The sequence below is a fragment of the Pelobates fuscus genome, chromosome 5, assembly GCF_036172605.1.
Source record: "Pelobates fuscus isolate aPelFus1 chromosome 5, aPelFus1.pri, whole genome shotgun sequence".
In the NCBI taxonomy this organism is placed as follows: Eukaryota; Metazoa; Chordata; class Amphibia; order Anura; family Pelobatidae; genus Pelobates; species Pelobates fuscus.
The window spans coordinates 85,668,436-85,687,837 of NC_086321.1; positions in this window are offsets into that span (position 1 = coordinate 85,668,436).

A 19,402-nucleotide genomic window follows, 5' to 3' on the forward strand; every position below is an offset into this window, starting at 1 on the left:
TTTAATGAGCCTATGCTTCCATTTGGGGTATTATAGTAGTTTGACTGTTCAAAAAAACCCCACAAAGGCCTACCATTTGTAAAAGTAGACACTCCAGGGTATCTCATAAGGTGCATATTGTGCCTTAACATGCCCCCATTTTTTTACCATTACATGCCAAAGTATGTGGTAAAAAATAATTTTGTGCATATTTTACATACGGATTGCATTTTTGCTGGGCATTTTGTATATTTCATGTGTGCCACTAAGTTCAAACCCCCCAAATTATGCTCAGCTAAGTCTTCTGAGTAAAAGGACACCCCCATTGTATGTCTATGGCACTATTTCGTGAAGCTACAGTGCCATACAGGAGACCTGTCCTTTTCAGTATTCACAGTAGAATTTTGAGAGACGGATTTAATGAGCCTATGCTTCCATTTGGGGTATTATAACAGTTTGACTGTTCAAAAACACCCCACAAAGGCCTACCATTTGTAAAAGAAGACACTCCAGGGTATCTCATAAGGTGCATATTGTGCCTTAACATGCCCCCATTTTTTTACCATTACATGCCAAAGTATGTGGTAAAAAATAATTTTGTGCATTTTTTACATACGGATTGCATTTTGTATATTTCATGTGTGCCACTAAGTTCAAACCCCCCAAATTATGCTCAGCTAAGTCTTCTGAGTAAAAGGACACCCCCATTGTATGTCTATGGCACTATTTTGTGAAGCTACAGTGCCATATAGGAGACCAAGCCATATCAGTTTTGACCGAACTTTGAATTTTGACGCCGGGCCTATGTGCAATTTCCAAGCATCTTTGCAGGTTTTAAATTCAAACTACCCCACAAAGGCCTACCATTTATTAAAGTAGACACCCCAGGGTATTTCAAAAGGCATATTTTGAACCTTAGCGTGGGATCATTTTTCCGCTAGCGTGTACCAGGTGTAGTGGTTATAAGCGTTTTTTTTCTGCCTTTTTGACACACAAAGTGAGTTTGCACAGTATATTTTGCAAACCATATGTGTACTACCACTGTATAATACTTCATATTTTGCTCAGCTATGTCTGCTGAGTACAAAAATACCCCCGTATGTACCTTTGCCAGGTATATGTGGACATCGGAGGGGCACATTTGGGACACAGCCATTCCATTTTTTTTCAAATTTTGAATTTTTACGCTGTGCCCATGTCCCATTTTAGAGTATTTTACCAGGCTATATAATCCAAATACCCCATAAAGCCATACCATTTCTTAAAGAAGACATCCCAGGGTATTTCAAAAGGCATATTTTGAACCTTAGCGTGGGATCATTTTTCCGCTAGCTTGTACCAGGTGTAGTGGTAATAAGCGTTTTTTCTGCCTTTTTGACACACAAAGTGAGTTTGCACAGTATATTTTGCAAACCTTATGTGTACTACCACTGTATAATACTTCATATGTTGCTCAGCTATGTCTGCTGAGTACAAAAATACCCCCGTATGTACCTTTGCTAGGTATATGTGGACATCGGAGGGGCACATTTGGGACACAGCCATTCCATTTTTTTTCAAACTTTAAATTTTTACGCTGTGCCCATGTCCCATTTTAGAGTATTTTACCAGGCTATATAAACCAAATACCCCATAAAGCCATACCATTTCTTAAAGAAGACATCCCAGGGTATTTCAAAAGGCATATTTTGAACCTTAGCGTGGGATCATTTTTCCGCTAGCTTGTACCAGGTGTAGTGGTAATGAGCGTTATTAAATGTATTTTTTTGCTTTTTAAAACTTTTTTTACTTTTTAAAACTATTTTTTAAACTTTTGTTTTGATTATTCATTTTTTTAAAGTTTCCTAAACTTTCGTAAAACTTTTTTTTACAGATTTAACATTTTTCTAAGCTTTTTTTTTTACGTTAACCCCTAACTAGCAGTAAGCAGCACTAACAGTAAATTCCCCATTTTCCCATAACTCCCACCCACCCCAGCTAGCAAAATATTTAATTATACAATATTTAAATTAGTTAATTAAATAAATTTAACCCCTGAGGGTTAAAAAATAAATAAAAGTTAATCGTCAGGGGTTAAAAAAAAAAATTAGAACAGTATAATACTGTGATCTGTATTTTGATCACTGTAGGCAGTGATCGGTTGGCAGGGAAGGGGTTAATTTTTATTTGGACTGGGTAAAGGGTTTATTTTTTTAATTTTTTACTTAAATGTTATTAAAACTTTTTTTTTAACTTAATTTTTAAACTTTTTAAAGCTTATTTTTAAACTTTTTTTAACGTTAACCCCTAGTTAGCGTAATACTAAATCCCCCAATTCCCCACTAACTTCCACCCTCCCCAGCTAGCTAAATTTATAATTTTAAAATATTTAAATTAATTAATAAAATAAATTGAACCCCTGAGGGTTAAAAAAAAAAAGAATTAACCCTCAGGGGTTAAAAAAAAAATCAGATCTTAGTAAAATGTAATCCCTGCCAATTGATCACTGTAGTCAGTGATCAATTGGCAGGGAAGGGGTTAATTTTTTATTAAAATGGGTAAAGGGGGGTTAAAGGGGGGTGGGATTTTAATTTTACATTTTTTTTTTTCCACCAGGGGGAAGGATCACTGAAGATCCGTCTCCCTGCACTTCACACAGAACCAGGAAGTGCAGGGAGGCGGAGGTGAGTATAGAGAGCACATGTGCCCGCTCAGACATGCTGTCAGAGCGGGCACATGTACTCTGACAGCCCGATCCGGTGCTCCCGGTCTGCCTCTAATGCAGAGGCAGACCGGAGCACCATTAACCCCACGATCGCCGCGATTGCGGCGATCTGGGGTTAATTTTAATGGGTGACGGACGAGGTCCGTCACTCGTCATTAACGCATTCCCCTGAGTGATGGACCTCGTCCGTCACTCGTCGTTAAGGGGTTAAGGGGTTAAATGAGTAATTAGTCTTCAATAATTAGAAACGCAAACTATCACATATTTATTGCATGAAAGGACATAAAAGTTACAGTCTAGAACTGAGAGAATATATATATATATATATATATATAATGAACTAATACAATAGATTACCGATGGATAATTCCATTCTTGTGTAGATATTGTATTCCACACACCATTTCAGCAGCAAGAAATCTGAAAAAAATAATTAAAATAAATATTAGCCTTATTTCATTTTATAAACCAAAGCATACTGTGTTGATATACATTTTCTCAGCTGGATTTAATACTGCTCTTATCTCTCCTATAGTAAGATCTCAGATATGAATGGTTTCCCTTTTTTATAATCTCTTAAATAATGCTTCTTATTTAGACACAGTGATACTTTTGACTGTGTATGAGGCTGATGTCCAGGTTAATGAACAAATAATATATTAAGGCATACTGCCTTATGATATATCTATTACTTTTTCAGCATCTTGATTGTTGCTTTGTATTTAAGAGAATTTAGAGAAGTCCTGGGGAACACTATATTCCAGGGAAAGTATTGTTAATTTATTTTGGTTCTATTTTGGTAAATTCTAGAACTGTGTCCCGAGGAATTTAGTTGATTTCCAGTTGAAACCACACTCTTTTCCGATTTCGTCCTTTCTCCCACAGTTTTCCCTCATATGAAACGTTCTTATCTATGGTGTATTACATTCTTACAGAGTTATATCAGTGAATTTCAACATTTAGGTCAAGAGAGACAAATTAGAGAAATTCTACAACCAATTGTGTTTTCAGTTTGGCTATTTTGGCCTTAAAGGGACACTATAGTCACCTGAACAACTTTAGCTTAATGAAGCAGTTTTGGTGTATAGAACATGCCCCTGCAGCCTCACTGCTCAATCCTCTTCCATTTAGGAGTTAAATCCCTTTGTTTATGAACCCTAGTCACACCTCCCTGCATGTGACTTGCACAGCCTTCCATAAACACTTCCTGTATAGAGAGCCATATTTAGGCTTTCTTTATTGCAAGTTCTGTTGAATTATGATTTTCTTATCCCCTGCTATGTTAATAGCTTGCTAGACCCTGCAAGAGCCTCCTGTATGTGATTAAAGTTCAATTTAGAGATTATGATACAATTATTTAAGGTAAATTACATCTGTTTGAAAGTGAAACCAGTTTTTTTTTCATGCAGGCTCTGTCAATCATAGCCAGGGGAGGTGTGGCTAGGGCTGCATAAACAGAAACAAAGTGATTTAACTCCTAAATGACAGTGAATTGAGCAGTGAAATTGCAGGGGAATGATCTATACACTAAAACTGCTTTATTTAGCTAAAGTAATTTAGGTGACTATAGTGTTCCTTTAAATTTGAAATTCCCTTTAGATACACTTTCAATTCCCTGCAAGTCTCACATTAGTAAATATACATGTTATTGATTTCCCATTGTCCTCTTTCAGTTACAGTTACCTATTTTCAAAACTTACCTTGCGATGTCAATGTCCAGCTTCCCGCTCTTTTCAATCAATGCATCCAGATCACCTCCGTTCAAATATGGCATTACAAAGAACAGATGATACTATTTGAAAAGAGAGATTAAACAAGATTAAAAGAAGATATAGCATGACTTTACCTTTCTTGTAATGAAAGGGTTGATGGAAAGCAAAGATGTTCTTACTTTAGTTTGGAAAGTGGCATGTGCTTCAGTGAGGAAGGGACATCCACCTGCAACCTCTAGCACTCTACGTTCTACAAGTGTGCTGTCCTCATCCTCTTCTAGCAGGTAACAAAGTACAATAATTTAATTTGGAAAGTGTCAATATTTAATAAAGAGAGTTGATCGGTATGTGCAGGGGAAACTGCCACAGTCACATACTTCACCTCCCGGTTGCTTTTTGTTCTCTATCCCCACCATGTTTCTGCCTACATGTTCTAGACTTGGTGCAAATTGGAATGTGCAGCAAGGAGGACACTTTGATAACTGACCAGATTTTAGGACAGAAAATGCAGCTGAAAACTATTCTTGGAGACTGAAGACTCTTTCCAGTTTTGCTATTTCACCTAAAACTAATAATTCTCTTTTCATTTCTCCAGTTTCAGTTCGGTGAATAAACCACTAGAGGCTAGTTCATAATTTTGCTGCTACTTTTTAGTAACCAGCCACCACTCATTACCATGATTGTAGGTAATGCTAGTGAGTAGCGGCTGTTTACTGACATCAACATTTTATCAGTTAGTTACAGTTAGTTATTTTCTATGTGTTATTATCAGTTAGTTACAGTTAGTTATTGTATATGTGATTAATAATGCCAATAGGGCATTCTTCTCTGACTGAAGAAAAGGGTTGGAGAAACCATTTAAGCTCAAGAAACATTGATATATATTGCATGGCCTCCTCTTCCTACTTTTTATGAATGCCCCCCCTCTCTGCATCAACTTACTGAATTTGACCACTGCTGAACTATTTTGATAGCATATACAGGGCACCAGGGCAATGGAGAATCAGGGCCTTCTGACTTTTTGCTACCACTACTCTTCTGCCCCTTCTTTGTACGGCTCTCACAAAGACATTATGTGCATGCAGACTGCACCCAGAATGGCTGTGTGAGAGCCGCACAGTCATGACTGTCACACCCTCATGGCCCCAAAACATAGTCAGATTGATTTTTTTTTTTTTAATTCTTTATTTAGATTGTGCATGGATTAACAAATAGATTTACACTGCCACAATAGCTGGTGCAATCATATCAATAAACAATGGTGAACAACAGTGTGGTTTCATATACAGTGCACATTTTCTTTTTTATAGTAGAGGAGTATCTTAAAAAGCTATAGGTGCAGGTCTAGACTAAGCATGTCATACATATTTACCCACGGGTTTGTTATCTAGACTGACAGTAGATTATAACAAATAAAAAGATAGTTTGAATACATCGTGCTTGAGTGTGAGTAATACTATATTTGGGTGCAAGTCGTGTTTAGTTATGATAAGACAGGATTATACTGCTCGCTTTTGTGAGTAACCAAGATGGTGGTATAGTTGCCTGAGGGTGCTAAAGTAGGGTTACTAGTTTCAACAGAGGCAATATAAATAAAATAAAAAAGAGGAATGCAATCAACATTAAATCGCACATGTTTGGTAAATTCAACCTGGAACATATAGACATAAGCAGGTTCAGTCGTCACTGGCTAGTATCAAAATCAAACTAATAACGTAAACCTAATAACGGCAGTGAGATAGCTTGCTCATAACTTTTAGGTCCATTACCGTGACAGTCCAACGACCCCTGCATAAGGGTAAGTCCTGTGTCAAGTGCTTGGAAAGGCCTGCGGCGGTGAGTTTGAGGTACCTTATCTCCCCACTTTCAGGTCAGCTGTGCAACAGCGGCAGATGGTATAGTGTGGGAACAGGGAGTGAGATTGATCGTTTGGTAATTACTGTGTCATGTTCCTGCTGTCCGTCGTGTGCAGTGGTGGAGGCTTTGGTGTCGGATTCAGCCGATACCTCTGCTGGTCTTCCTGGGAGGTGGCACCTGAGGGTACCGGTGGGCGAGATGGGTGCACGGATGGCCGGTGCTCTTGCCGGCTGTCAGGGCATCTTTCGGAGGTTGAGTCCCAGCAATAGCCAGACAGGCATGGGGAATAGGGGCTCTCCTGCCTCCAGCAATCCTGGCGACTGGCTTCTCAGCTCTATAGAATCGGGTACCCGCAAGGGAGGCCAAGTCTCTTATTGTTCGGGTCCAGACAGGGTTCCCGTTGGTCTGTTGCCGCCGGTGGCGGTGGACCCGCAGCTTCCATGGTCGGTGATCCGGGGGCTGAGGCCTGCGAGCCTTCAGCCGAGGCAGGTGCAGGTTGAGTGGTTTAGGTGCTTGAGGGTGAGTTATGCCTGGAAGGGTCCCACCCCACTCCCGCTTTGCTCCGCCGCTCCGCTCTTCCCAGTTTTGGGTCGGTGGGTTTGCAGTTTTAGCCTCAGGTTGCTCCCAGACGCGTGCAAAGTGCTCCTCTATGCGCTTCCTCATGGGGTCAATAGGGCATTGTTGGGCCACCGCGTGTCGCTGCAGATCCTGTGCAGGGTCAGGGTATGTCTCCGCCATCTTAGGTCTGCAGTGAGCGTTGCCTGTGCCGTTTCAGTCGCTTGTTGATGTCGAGTTTGTGGGTTCCACCCGTGGGGACCGGGATAACCCCCCCGGTCCAAAAGGGGGGGGTCCTCTGTGGTCTCTTGCTGTGTTAAGCTGCGGTATACAGCATGGGGGGACCGGCCGCGTTTCCCCCGCTCTATGGCTACCAGGCCGCAAATCACTGCTGCGGTTTCCTGCGGTTTTTGGCTTCGCTTCAGGTGTCAGGTGATACCTTTGTGGTATCGTGTCTGCTCTCTGTTGGACACCTACGATTCAGGTTTGTGACACTGTGGTCCGAGATATTGCCTTAAAACTGCAGGTATTTGCAGGAGCTCAAGCTAGACACGTCTTGTCTGTTTGCAGGTCAGGCTCCGCCCCCAGTCAGATTGACTTTTAACGGGTTAATCCACCCAAAACAGTGATTTAATAGAACACTATTTTTAGATGTAGTAACCCTTGCTGATATGCCCCCCTTCCCCTTAATCCCTTAAGGACTGAGCCAAATGATCAAAACAAAACGTAAACAAAACTTGGCATTTGCGTTATATGTCTGTCTAACCGTAATTCACCTCTTTCATATTAAATACACCCACATTTATTATATATGATTTTATTCAGGGGAAGCAGGGCTTTCATTTAACATCAACTATTTAGGTATGGAACATAATTTAATATGAATAAAATATAAAAAAAATAGGAGAAAATAAGATTTTTTTTAATTTTCTTAGTTATGCATGACATTTTAACTGTGAATGTCAAAATACTGTTTGCTTTTACTGCAATAAAATACACATATTTGTATTCAGCGATGTCTCAAGTGTAAAACAGTACCCCCTATGTACAGGTTTTATGGTGTTTTGGGAAGTTACAGGGTCAAATATAGCTTACTCTTTTCTGTTTTTTCACATTGAAATTCGCCAGACTGGTTACGTTGCCTTTCAGACTGTATGGTAGCCCAGGAATGAGAATTACTCATACTATTTGCAATAGTAGACAACCCAAGGTATTGAAAATAGGGTATGTCCAGTCTTTTTTAGTAGCCACTTGAAAAAAGTCCCTAGTGGACTGAAACGTTGACACTGTAATCAACTTTTTGAAGCTTGAATAAATGGCACATATTTGGCAACAGTATCGAGTCCTGTGAGTGCACTTTCAACAAGCTATTTTTTATTTTTTACTTATGTATATAGATATATATTATTTTATTATTTATTATTTAGTTCTACGTGTATTTTGATATCAATATATATATATATATATATATTAATATCAAAATACAGTTAGAACGAAATTACACACATATATATTTTTTAATTATTTATTTTTTCATTTTTATTTTTTAACGTATTTACATATTTTATTTTTTTATCATATATAAATATATATATAATTATATATATATATATATATATAATCAATATCATTCTAAGTATATTTTGATATTAATATATATATATATTGGGGGCGGGGCCGGGCCGCCGAGCAGAACAGTCGCAGGAAAGCTCAGCTCCTGCAAACAACGACCCCATAATGCCTATAAAACACGATTTTCATCACCAACCTCAACTATAACTGTGACCCTCGATGTATATGGCCACCGGAACCGGGGAGAGGCTTGCTCATTGAGTTTTAGTCCCCCGGAGAGGATATCTCTGCAGCAACAAGCGGGACCTTTTCCTGGCGGTGAGTGGAGTGGATTTTTATTTTATATTATTATATTTTTGTATTTTTTCTATATAATTTCTTATTTACATTTCATAAGATAATTAATCAATTATCTTATCAATATTTCTCATTAGTATTGCTTTTTTAGAAGGCACTAATGCTCAATACCTATATGATGTTGTATGATGAATATGGTTAATATGCCCCCTGTTTTCAATGAAATATGTTTGATAATACTGCCAAGTATTAGATATCCAACTTTTTTGTCCGGTTTGCAAAACCGGAAGTGATATGAAGTTTCTGCTCGGTCCGTAAAACCAGAAGTGACGTCACCCGGACGTTATGAATGCGTTCCAAGCTGGAACACACGCCATCACCTGCAAGCATTCCCTGCATTTGAAGGTGGATATAAAAGCATGATTTACTCGGATTGGAGTCATACATCCCTGAGGAAGTCCAGAAGAGGACAAAACGCGTTGGAGCTGCTTATTGGTTCATATGAACTTTTATTTTATTTTATTTTATCTTTTTTATCATTGCTGGTGCTGTTTTTTTGCCTTTATCTGCTGCTACTGGATTGGCTGAAATTCGTGGATTCCACTTTGATGTGGAGACATGCTGTCTTTTATCTGATACATTGTGAGTGCAATATATATAATAAATTGTTATTTTTATAAACAATCTGTACTATTTTTTTTCCCTTCTATTTTTTTCCCTTCTATTTGAGTGAGCAAGAAGATCTGTTGCCTTCTATCCAGAATTACATCGCTGGAGGTTCCTCACATTTCACTATTCACTGATCTTAAGGGAGATACGCTTGAATTCATCTAAAAACCTTGAGCAAGAAGATCTGTTACCTTCTATCCAGAATTACATCGCTGGAGGTTCCTCACATTTCACTATTCCCTGATATTAAGGGAGATACGCTTGAACTCATCTAAAATCCTGTGAGTTCTCTACCACCCCTACCCTTTATATGTGTTAATAGTATTACACTATATGCTTCTATATTTTTCCATATATATTTATATCTAAGACAGAATATATCTACGATATTCAGTTTGTATATTTTTTTATTATTATCACTTATGGTGTACATACACAGTTTTTTCCTCTTGGGTTTTTTTCTCTTTGTTTTTACTAGGTCATCATGGGGCCTTAGTAGGAATTAACAAGAACCCAACTGAAGCCTCTGCTTTGTTAAGTATAGAAAAGGAACACGTGCCAGTGTATTGACGTAAGGAGGGGGAACAGGGGTTGGATCATAACAGGTGATGTTACATTGAGAGGTTGGAAGTAAGGAATACAAGTAAGGTGCTCCGAGTGTGGTTTAGTACCAGTTTAGGAGATCCCAGTAATCCCAGTCAGTCATAGTTTTATGAGGGGAAATTTCTGTATTTGCAGCGTGCATCTTTGCCATGCTATCTACATAGATCAGGGTAGGTAAACATGAATCTATGCCGTAAGCTGCTGTGCTGTAGTTGTGAATAATTATTTATTTCCTGTTTGTTGTGCAGTAGCATTTTTGACTGATCCAGGATCTCAGTGTACTGGGCTAGAGGAGTCGTGTTATAGCCAAAGTGCATATTATGTTTGTAGAGGGCCTGTCGGGGAGTTTGGGGTGAAATTCCTTCTGTGACGAGTAATATGATGAAAGAAATAAAGCATAATGTGGCAGCCGTGACGTAGGAGTGTAACCCTGCATAAACTGGCAGCTTTCTTAATGCCGAATGGCAAAGGAATTAACTGAATCAGGGGAAGGTGAGGCCCTACTAATTGCCAAGTGGCTATGAGAGGCTCTAGCTATGAATTTGGCCGGGGGACTGAGGCCACAGAACGAAGTGGCGGGTATGTAGGCCTCTCGGTGACAAGTAAGAGATTCAAAACGAGTGGCCGTGAAGGGTGAGGCCCTATCTAATAACCTGAAGAGGTTGAAGCAAGGCTCTAGCTATGAGTTGGGCCTATGGGCGAATACCTCCGTTTGAGGATGGGAGTTGGCCTTGCAGGACAGAACTATGATTAAACTAGAATATGGCCAGCACCAACACCCTTTACCGCCAGTTGATCTATCCCTAAGGAATGTAGGGAAATAAGAACGTAGTGCTTTGGGAAGTATGAGGAACGTGTGTACCTAATATGTGATAGTGGCAGGAATCTTTAGAGAGGAACCTAAGCACCCAATGGGACTATTAATGGGAATACATCCAGTAAGGTAATAGTGCTAGTGGAGATAATGGGATAATATACCTATGTCATGGGTAATGATTAAATTTCCACAGGATGAAAAGTAGAGATGGTCAACTAGATAAAATGGGGCAATAACCTATTAATTGACATATATATGTATAGGGAAGAGACACCTAATTGACTCACCTAGGTGAGTTCCTGCTGTCGACCATTCGCTAGAAGAACCTGAAATGTGTATGAAGTATGTGGGACACAGCTAGGTTACTAGCAGGAACTAATGTTGGAGATCCAGTACGAGTCTGTGACTGGAGTTGTAAATGCGGGGAAAGGGCCATATAGGGAGGATTTAAGTGGTTTCACGTGACCGTAGTCGTATGTAACTGCCCAAATGAGAGGCCGAAATTGAGTCGTAGTGGATTGCCCGCTGTGGGCCGTATGTAACATGAGAGTGATGGCCTAGTGAGGGCCATACGTAGAGGCATTGCTGCGGTAGGCTGTAACAAAAGTGCAGACGTATGTCAAAATGTAATCCTTATGTCGTATGTAATAGCCCAAATGAGGGGTCGAAATTATGAGATAGTGGATATCCCTTGTCGGGTCGCATGTAACGTATTTAAGAGTGCGGTTGTGAATAAACGTTGTCCGTGGTATGATAGGGTAGTAGTTGATCCTGTAAGCTTAAATGACGTAAAAGCCGAGATGCTGAGTAAGGCCGTACAATAGGCATAGAACGTACATGCTAATGTGGTAACTCGTACCATTGTTGCCGGAGCAGTCAAATAGCTAGGGAAGCAGGAAGGACAGAATAAATATCATACTGGTCTAATATGCAGCGGTGAGGTGGGAATAGTCCATTATGGAATTGGCTATGTAAGTACCATGCGGCTGACTAGTAAGGCCAAACTTGGGGAACTTAAATGACCCATATGATAAATTCAGTACGTATCATAATGTATGTGGCATGTTTGCACGCCTCGTAATTAACATTATGCTGGACTGAAGTAGTAAAATAAGAGAGGTAAGCAGAACGTCTGTTATGAGGGAATCATTCGACACTGTGAGTTTGGCCACGTGGCCGTATAGGTAGGGTCGTGAGGAGAGCCACTGTGTGGCCGTAAGCTGACAGTTCAAGATATAGCAGATGTATAATACTATAAGATGTGGTAGAATACAGGATTCAGGATACATATCTGTCCAGATGATATGTGAACTAAGTGCCTTAATGAGTGGTTGCAAATAAGACTTAGTTATCCACTAAGGTTACCTGAAGTGTGTTGCAAAGGCCAATAGAGGGCCTTGTGTAAGGAATATGCCTAAGAGGTTGAGAGAGGCCCAATGTAGTTCTTGTGGTACTAGGAGGTAACATAAGTCTGAATGGAATTTAATGGGGTGGGGTGGGTGGTTTTTTAAGTAGTAGAACAGTAGAAGTTACTGGTTATGAAAGCGTAGCTATAAATGAAATATGGTGTTACTGATACAGTAAAGTAACATGCAGCGTAACATATGATCGTTGTAGGGTCAATGGTCTAAGGGCAGATCTACAGGACACAATTGCCAGGAATATAGGCTGAGACCTGTGCAATGCAGTAGTGTCTGTACTGACACAAGACCATACTAAGACTATACTAAGTGATGTCAAACATTGTATGTAGAAGGAGACAGGTTTCCAATAGATCTGGGAACAAGACATACTGAAGAAATTTATTTGTCAGTTGATTAATACTTCACATATGCATTTGGCAAGAAAAATAACATGTAGATTAATTGCCAGTGCCAGAGTACGTATAGAATACAATAGGAAATAACATTATACATGACTATAATGCTTGACTGAACTTTACTACTAAGGCATCTTAAGTACAAAGACTCTCCTAACCAGAAAGTAATTGTAATTCCTAAACTAGCTATATATGCTAAAAGGTTAGTAATATGGCAGAAACTGGCCAAAATGTGTTAGGATATGGTTGGGAACATACAAACAATGTAGAAGAGGTGGCCACATGTGGGCAGGAGCAATTAAGACAGAATAGGGGCGAGACCGTATCGTCTGTACGTTCGGTTGAATGAGGGTCGTGCTAACAAGGGACTGGGGAATCAAGGAAGTGTGGCATTCGTGTACAGAATGCTTGGTTACATGCCAAAGGCCCGCGGGCCTGAACTCATGGTTTCGCAGCCGAAACTGGCCGAATGGAAGGACCCGGAACTACTGGCTGCCGACCCGGAAGTGTACTCATCACCTGTCGGATGAAGCCAACCTGTGGGGTGATTTGCCGGGGAGCTGGAAGCGGAAGGCCTCGGCTGATGCCTTCCGCAGGTAAAAATAGAGCCCGCGGCTGGATGTGGTACTGGGGAGCAGGCGGGAGAAGGCCTCGGTTCGGGCCCTGCTAGTTGTAGGGAGCTAGCGGCGGTAAGAAGTGCCATGGGATTGGGCTCCGCCGGTCAGGGGTAGTCGGAGGTGGGATGACGTATGAGGCTTGCGGTCCAAAGTTGGCGAAGTTGGGAGAGAAGCAGTAGCCTTTGCGACCCGACGTCCCAGCAGACAGAGGGGAGTGTCCTCTGAACCAGGCGTGAACGGCCCAGTGAGAGGGGTGACCCGAGTTTATATAGCCGGGTAACCCCTCCCACAATTACAGGCTACGCCTTTATGAACTAATACAATAGATTACCGATGGATAATTCCATTCTTGTGTAGGTATTGTATTCCACACACCATTTCAGCAGCAAGAAATCTGAAAAAAATAATTAAAATAAATATAAGCCTTATTTCATTTTATAAACCAAAGCATACTGTGTTGATATACATTTTCTCAGCTGGATTTAATACTGCTCTTATTTCTCTTATAGTAAGATCTCAGATTTAAATGGTTTCCCTTTTTTATAATCTCTTAAATAATGCTTCTTATTTAGACACAGTGATACTTTTGACTGTGTATGAGGCTGATGTCCAGGTTAATGAACAAATAATATATTAAGGCATACTGCCTTATGATATATCTATTGCTTTTTCAGCATCTTCCTTGTTGCTTTGTATTTAAGAGAATTTAGAGAAGTCCTGGGGAACACTATATTCCAGGGAAAGTATTGTTAATTTATTTTGGTTCTATTTTGGTAAATTCTAGAACTGTGTCACGAGGAATTTAGTTGATTTCCAGTTGCAACCACACTCTTTTCCGATTGCGTCCTTTCTCCCACAGTTTTCCCTCATATGAATTGTTCTTATCTATGGTGTATTACATTCTTACAGAGTTATTCACTAAATTTAGAATTGCAGGGAGTTCAAAGTAAATTTGAGGTGAATTTCAACATTTAGGTCACGAGAGACAAATTAGAGAAATTCTACAACCAATTGTGTTTTCAGTTTGGCTATTTTGGCCTGAAATTTGAAATTCCCTTTAGATACACTTTCAATTCCCACGTTAGTAAATATCCATGTTATTGATTTCCCATTGTCCTCTTTCAGTTACAGTTACCTATTTTCAAAACTTACCTTGCGATGTCAATGTCCAGCTTCCCGTTCTTTTCAATCAATGCATCCAGATCACCTCCGTTCAAATATGGCATTACAAAGAACAGATGATCCTATTTGAAGAGAGAGATTAAACAAGATTAAAAGAAGATATACTATAGCATGACTTTATCTTTCTAGTAATGAAAGGGTTGATGGAAAGCAAAGATGTTCTTACTTTAGTTTGGAAAGTGGCATGTGCTTCAGTGAGGAAGGGACATCCACCTGCAACCTCTAGCACTCTACGTTCTACAAGTGTGCTGTCCTCATCCTCTTCTAGCAGGTAACAAAGTACAATAATTTAATTTGGAAAGTGTCAATATTTAATAAAGAGAGTTGATCAGTGTGTGCAGAGGAAACTGCCACATTCACATACTTCACCTCCCGGTTGCTTTTTGTTCTCTATCCCCACCATGTTTCTGCCTACATGTTCTAGACTTGGTGCAAATTGGAATGTGCAGCAAGAAGGACACTTTGATAACTGACCAGATTTTAGAAAAGAAAATGCAGCTGAAAATATTCTTGGAGACTGAAGACTCTTTCCAGTTTTGCTATTTCGCCTAAAACTAATAATTCTCTTTTCATTTCTCCAGTTTCAGTTCGGTGAATAAACCACTAGAGGCTAGTTCATAATTTTGCTGCTACTTTTTAGTAACCAGCAACCACTCATTACCATGATTGTAGGTAATGCTAGTGAGTAGCGGCTGTTTACTGACATCAACATTTTATCAGTTAGTTACAGTTAGTTGTTTTCTATGTGTTATTATCAGTTAGTTACAGTTAGTTATTTTCTATGTGTTATTATCAGTTAGTTACAGTTAGTTATTTTACATGTGATTAATAATGCCAATAGGGCATTCTTCTCTGACTGAAGAAAAGGGTTGGAGAAACCATTTAAGCTCAAGAAACATTGATATATATTGCATGGCCTCCTCTTCCTACTTTTTATGAATGCCGCCCCTCTCTGCATCAAGTTACTGAATTTGACCACTGCTGAACTATTTTGATAGCATATACAGGGCACCAGGGCAATGGAGAATCAGGGCCTTCTGACTTTTTGCTACCACTACTCTTCTGCCCCTTCTTTGTACGGCTCTCACAAAGACATTATGTGCATGCAGACTGCACCCAGAATGGCTGTGTGAGAGACGCACAGTCATGACTGTCACACCCTCATGGCCCCAAAACATAGTCAGATTGACTTTTAACGGGTTAATCCACCCAAAACAGTGATTTAATAAAACACTACTTTTAGATGGAGTAACCCTTGCTGATATGCCCCCCTTCCCCTTAACCCCTTAAGGACTGAGCCAAATGATCAAAACAAAACGTAAACAAAACTTGGCATTTGCGTTATATGTCTGTCCAACCGTAATTCACCTCTTTCATATTAAATACACCCACATTTATTATATATGATTTTATTCAGGGGAAGCAGGGCTTTCATTTAACATCAAATATTTAGGTATGGAACATAATTTAATATGAATAAAATATAAAAAAAATAGGAGAAAATAAGATTTTTTTTACATTTTCTTAGTTATACATGGCATTTTAACTGTGAATGTCAAAATACTGTTTGCTTTTACTGCAATAAAATACACATATTTGTATTCAGCGATGTCTCACGTGTAAAACAGTACCCCCTATGTACAGGCTTTATGTTGTTTTGGGAAGTTACAGGGTCAAATATAGCATGTTACACTTTTCTGTTTTTTCACATTGAAATTCGCCAGACTGGTTTACGTTGCCTTTCAGACTGTATGGTAGCCCAGGAATGAGAATTACTCATACTATTTGCAATAGTAGACAACCCAAGGTATTGAAAATGGGGTATGTCCAGTCTTTTTTAGTAGCCACTTGAAAAAAGTCCCTAGTGGACTGAAACGTTGACACTGTAATCAACTTTTTGAAGCTTGAATAAATGGCAAATTTTTGGCAACAGTATCGAGTCCTGTGAGTGCACTTTCAACAAGCAATTTTTTAGTTTTTACTTAAGTATATAGATATACCGTATATACTCGAGTATAAGCCGACCCGAATATAAGCCGAGGCCCCTAATTTTACCCCAAAAAACTGGGAAAACTTATTGACTCGAGTATAAGACTAGGGTGGGAAATGCAGCAGCTACTGGTAAATTTCTAAATAAAATTAGATCCTAAAAAAATTATATTAATTGAATATTTATTTACAGTGTGTGTATATAATGAATGCAGTGTGTGCGTATGAGTGCAGTGCGTGTATGAGTGCAGTGCGTGTATGAGTGCAGTGCGTGTATGAATGCAGTGTGTGAGTGCAGTGCGTGTGTGTATGTGTATGAGTGCAGTGTGTGTGCGTATATATTAATTGAATATTTATTTCCAGTGTGTGTATATAATGAATGCAGTGTGTGTGTGTGTATGAGTGCAGTGTCTATGAGTGCAGTGTCTGTGAGTGCAGTGTCTGTGAGTGCAGTGTCTGTGAGTGCAGTGTGTGTGATGCAGTGTGTGTGATGCAGTGTGTGTGGTGCAGTGTGTGTGAGTGCAGTGTGTGTGAGTGCAGAGTGTGTGTGAGTGCAGAGTGTGTGTGTGAGTGCAGAGTGTGTGTGTGAGTGCAGTGTGTGTGTGAGTGCAGTGTGTGTGTGAGTGCAGTGTGTGTGAGTGCAGTGTGTATGAATGCAGTGTGTGTATATGAATGAAGTGTGAGTGTGTGTGATGCAGTGTGTGTTTGTGTATGTGTTGGTGGGGGTGGGCATTTAATATATTATTAATTTTTTTTTTTTTTAATTGCAGCAGCTACTGGTAAATTTCTAAATAAAATTAGATCCTAAAAAAATTATATTAATTGAATATTTATTTACAGTGTGTGTATATAATGAATGCAGTGTGTGCGTATGAGTGCAGTGCGTGTATGAGTGCAGTGCGTGTATGAGTGCAGTGCGTGTATGAATGCAGTGTGTGAGTGCAGTGTGTGTGTGTATGAGTGCAGTGTGTGTGCGTATATATTAATTGAATATTTATTTCCAGTGTGTGTATATAATGAATGCAGTGTGTGTGTGTATGAGTGCAGTGTCTATGAGTGCAGTGTCTGTGAGTGCAGTGTCTGTGAGTGCAGTGTGTGTATATGAATGAAGTGTGAGTGTGTGTGATGCAGTGTGTGATGCAGTGTGTGTGATGCAGTGTGTGTGAGTGCAGTGTGTGTGAGTGCAGTGTGTGTGAGTGCAGTGTGTGTATGAATGCATTGTGTGTGAGTGCAGTGTGTGTGAGTGCAGTGTGTGTGAATGCAGTGTGTGTGAATACAGTGTGTGTGAGTGCAGTGTGTGTGAGTGCAGTGTGTATATGAATGAAGTGTGAGTGTGTGTGATGCAGTGTGTGTTTGTGTATGTGTTGGTGGGGGTGGGCATTTAATATATTATTAATTATTATTTTTTTTTATTTTTTTTTATATTATTTTTTTTTTTGTATTATTATTTAATTATTATTTTTATTTATTTTTTTCATTATATTTTTTTTTCATCCCCCCTCCCTGCTTGATACATAGCAGGGAGGGGGGCTCCTTCCCTGGTGGTCCAGTGTCATTGGTAGTTCAGTGGGGGGAGAGGGGGGCTGGCAGAGATGTACTTACCTTTCCTGCAGCTCCTGTCAGCTCTCTCCTCCTCCGCGCGGTCTGTGCAGCTCCCTCTGTCAGCTCCCAGTGTAAGTCTCGCGAGAGCCGCGGCTCTCGCGAGACTTACACTGGGAGCTGACCGAGGTGCTGAACGGACGGCGCGGAGGAGGAGGGAGCAGACAGGAGCTGCAGGACAGGTAAGTAACAGCTCTGCCAGCACCCACAGCCCCCAGTCTGTATTATGGCAATGCAAATTGCCATAATACAGACTATGACTCGAGTATAAGCCGAGTTGGGTTTTTTCAGCACAAAAAATGTGCTGAAAAACTCGGCTTATACTCGAGTATATACGGTATATTATTTATTATTTCGTTCTACATGTATTTTGATATCAATATATATTAATATCAAAATACAGTTAGAACGAAATTACACACATATATATTTTTTACTTATTTATTTTTTCATTTTTATTTTTTAACGTATTTACATATTTTATTTTTTTATTATATATAAATATATATATAATTATATATATATTTAATCAATATCATTCTACGTGTATTTTGATATTAATATATATATATATTAATAGTAAAATACACTTAGACAGTGTATGTGTAAATGTGTATATATATATATACTTAGATCATATATATAATATATATATAAATGATCTAAGTATATTTTATTTTTAACTGTAATATATTTTATTTCTAACATTAAGGGGTTAAGAGGGGAGGAGAAGGGCAGAGACAGTGTCAGCCAGTGATTTCACATGCCCCCCCGACCGAGGTCTGCAGCAGGGTAATGCCGCCGGCCACGTTTAGAGCCAGTCCATTAAGGACAGAATAGAACGCCCTGCGGTCCTAAGGGGTTAAAAATAAAGAAATAAACAAATTCATTGACACACCTCCACTGTGTTTGCTGGCAACATTACAAGCAACGCCCCCACATGTGCAACCATGGAAATATGTGCTTGGAGGCTACTTGTAATGTTACATATGTGGGTTGTTGCTTGTGATGTTGTGTTCCTGTATGACAAACATTTTGAGTTATAATTAATAGTTCTACCTATTTTACAGCGCTGCAGAATATGTTGGTGCTATATAAGTAATTGTAATAACTGTGTCTGTGTAATGAGGCTGTATGAAGTATTGTATTTGTGGGGATGCTGCTTATGATGTATTTGTAAGGAGCATGCATGTGATTTTGCATTAGTGGGGATGCTGCTTGTGATATTTTGCATATACACGAGGCTCCTTGTGGGTTTGCGTGTGTGAATGAGGATTTTCGCAGTGCAGTATGTGAGTGGAAAGGGCCTTTAGTGTGTGTGTTGATTAGGGGCTGTTGTATCGCTGTGGAGATAAAGGCTTTATGAGCCGCAGTGGGGATAGGAACTGTAGTATGTGCATCGGAACACATGGGGACATAAGGGTTTAGGGG